Source organism: Vigna angularis, chromosome 1 (genome assembly GCF_016808095.1).
Source record: "Vigna angularis cultivar LongXiaoDou No.4 chromosome 1, ASM1680809v1, whole genome shotgun sequence".
In the NCBI taxonomy this organism is placed as follows: domain Eukaryota; kingdom Viridiplantae; phylum Streptophyta; class Magnoliopsida; order Fabales; family Fabaceae; genus Vigna; species Vigna angularis.
This window is the reverse complement of record NC_068970.1, coordinates 57,714,935-57,718,583: the sequence shown is the minus strand read 5'-3', so window position 1 is coordinate 57,718,583 and position 3,649 is coordinate 57,714,935.

The window sequence follows — 3,649 nt, the reverse complement described above, 5'->3', positions numbered from 1 at the left end:
CTGGTGGTCGTTCTCATTACTCCCCCAACACGCTACTCCTACTTCCTTTTCAACACTCCCACTTCATTAATCTTCGTAAAGCATTTCAATATCTAACATTCATATACTCTTTGCATATATAAGGTTCAAAAATTATGGGATTTTTAAGTTCATTGCCAAATTAGTATATTCAATAGTCTTTAGAATATCATGATTTACATGTCAGTGTCAGTCAAGTCTCTTTAACGTGTTACCAGTTTCCTACACTTTCGGATTATTATTACCATGCAGAGTGAATAGTTACCATAAGTTTCTTGTTTCTGTTTCATATGTCTCTTTCATTCATTTAATGGAATACACACGCACATTTCTTTCAATATCTCTCACCTTATATTTCTGTGTTTTAACATTACACCCATAGTCTCCGTCATTTGATTCATTTTCCTTTTAATATTCACGCAATATTAAAAATTTATGAGTTAGATGTAAAGTTAATATGATGAAGTTGATGAGTTAGAAAATTTATGAGTGATGATGTGAAGGGAAAGTGTCTCTTTATTTTATGGTGTGGTGAAGGGATTTCTTATTGGTGGAAATAAAAGTAGGGAATTACTAGGCTTAGTATTGTGTGACATTAATTAGCTATCTGATAATAAAAATTAGAAATTTAATATTTTCTTAAAATAATGATGTGAATCAAGGGATATTTTTTATGTTTTTGAAATGTCTTCTTTTTAGGATAAACTGTATAAAGTTACTGGAATAATAACGAAAAATATAGTGTTTCTAAACTAAGTTAGACACAATCAATAACGAAAAAGAAAACACACTCATTCTCTTCCTATTTCAACTAAAATCTCACATAATTAGCACTAATGAAAACAAAAGTAGTGTACATAATGCGTACAGCACCGACATTTTAAAATTTGAATTCATTTTTTAATCTAATTAAAATTTAAAAAATAAAGGATTATCAAATGTTATTGTTACTGTTCCGACGTAAAATTTATGAAGATAATATATTTTACGCTTTAGAATTTATAACTCTGTTAGGATTTGATTTTTAAAAGGTATATTATAAGGTTGGAGAAGGAAGCGATGTCAGAATATTTAAACATTTTTAAGATAAATTATCATATTTAAGATTGTCGGGTATACCGAAACGACTGTTATATACATACATATAATATAACATGGTTTTAATTAGTTCAATCCAACGAAAATCAACAAATAAATGAGCGATAATCTTGTGTAGTGTTTCACTTCGTTAATTTGCAACTCTAGTTTGTTCTATAAATATACACACAGTAATTGATGATTAAAAATATTAATTTAAACGAATAATTTATTTGAATCTATACCTAATTGAGTTTATTAACTTAATTATATAAAATGGGGAATACATACATACATATATACATATATATATATATATATATATATATATATATATATATATATATATATATATATAATAAGAAACTAACCTTTTTGCCATATTTTGTTTGAAATAAATAATTGTGTAAGATACACTTTTCTTAAGTTTAATAAATACGTAAAAATAATTAATTTTAATAAAATTATTTAGTTAATTTAATATAATATTGAATTTTTCATGTATATATTATTACTTCATATGTTATATAAAATAACTTGATAGATTTTCTTGATTATAAATTTATTTATTTATTTTTTATTAACTAATGATTTAATTTTTATCTTTTTTTAATTTTCTTCAAATTTCTATTTTGAAAAAGGAAAACTAAACGAGAATTTGGTTTCATGAGAATTGAATTCCGATCTAGTTTTAGGTGAGATTAAAATTGAAAGTCATAAGAGTGAACCGTTCTATCAAAGAAAATAATTAGAAAAATGTGTATGACATATATATTAATATATTGTGTGTGACAAGTTTGTTACTAAAACTAAAATTAATTATTTTTTAGTAATCTACAAGGTTAAATACTTGTTTTTTTTTCCCAAGATTAGTCAATAATTTAGATTTCTGAAGTGTAATCAGAAGTTCAAATGTCTAAGCATAGGTTAAAATTATTAGTAATCCAATGACATTCCTGAATTTATGCAGCTCTTTACACCAATGAACTAAATGTTTGTTTAATGTTTACGACAACAACAACATATAGATTATAAAACCTTAGACGGTGCATAAGGAGACAGAAAGCTATCTTTTCTGCATGGTCCTATTCCCTGTATTTTATTTTACTTTTGTGGTTGTTGTAAGATCCCCGATTAAGTTAATGGACAGGATTAACCTGTCTTCTTAGATAAAACTTAAGTAGTAATTAGCTTTAATTATGAAATATTAATTTAGTGATAGTATAATAATATTGTGGCGTTGCGCCGGATTAAGAGTAGTTGGTGGTAGCATTTGATGTAGAAGTATGCAGAGTAGGCATTAAAGTGTGCATCCACAACCACTCTTTGTTGTCCCACCCACGAAAAAAAGGATAGATAAAGAAATGTTATAGGTCACCACTAATGTAGCATCACCAGCCTCTACCTAGGGTTCATCATCTTACATCAAACCCTAATTATATTATAATTACTGCATAATCAGCAAATACACATATTTTTATCAGTTTTTTTTCAGTGGAAGTTTAAAGGTCTAATTTTATTAAGGTATTTTATATTTGATTGATATTTTCACAAGTACAAAAGATCATTTGATTTCATCTAATATGTTTCAGATTTAAGAAAAATGAAGTTTTTGAAATTGTAATCGCATTTTTGAAATTACTATGAATGAATGAACTTCAACTATACAATAACTTAAGCTTACATGTTCCAAATAATTTAAAAAATGTTACTAACAAATTTTAAAATTTACTACCAAATTTCATTGAAGATTTTAGAATTTATATTACCAACGAAATATTTTTGTTAATAAGATTCTTCAATAAATTAGAATTTTTATTACTAACAGAATTTGTTAATAAGCTTCAGTTTCGTTAGTAATTTTATATCATTATTCTGTCGGTAAAATAAGTGACAATTTTTTTGCAAAGTCTAATGAGATTTTTTTGTATATTAAGAAGAGGTGGGTAAAAAGAAGGAGAGAAAAATAATTGAAGGAAAAGGAATAAGAAAAAGAAAAGGAGGGGAAAGAGAAAGAGGAAGAAGAAAAATAGGTAACAATGCAGCTTATCGACTGTGGTGACCGAAATTAGAGTTTGAGGAGGAGGAACAAAAAGAAGAAAAAAAGGAGGAGGAAGAAGAATTGAAGGTGGCGGTGACAGACTGGATGGCGACGGTGGTAGTGGCGGAGAGAGATGAGGAGGAGATAAGGAAGAAAAAGAATAAGAGAAGAAAGAAAAAAAAGAGGGGAGGTGGAAAACTAATATTAAATTGTAACATGCATAAGTGAATTTTATTGACAATCAAAATTTGTTGATAATTACTAACAAATATATATCAACGAATTTTATATTATAAGAAATTATTGACCAAATGTATATTTTACTTATAGAATTTATTGATGTTTATTTTATCAACAATTTTTCGACGATTGATAATTCGTCAATAAACTCAAATTAATAATAAAAGTTTACTAGTATAGAAAGATCGTATTTCTTAGTAATACACAGTTTTTTTTAATTATATAGACGAAATTATTAAAGTTATGTTAAATAAGTTTTTTAATTAAAAAAAA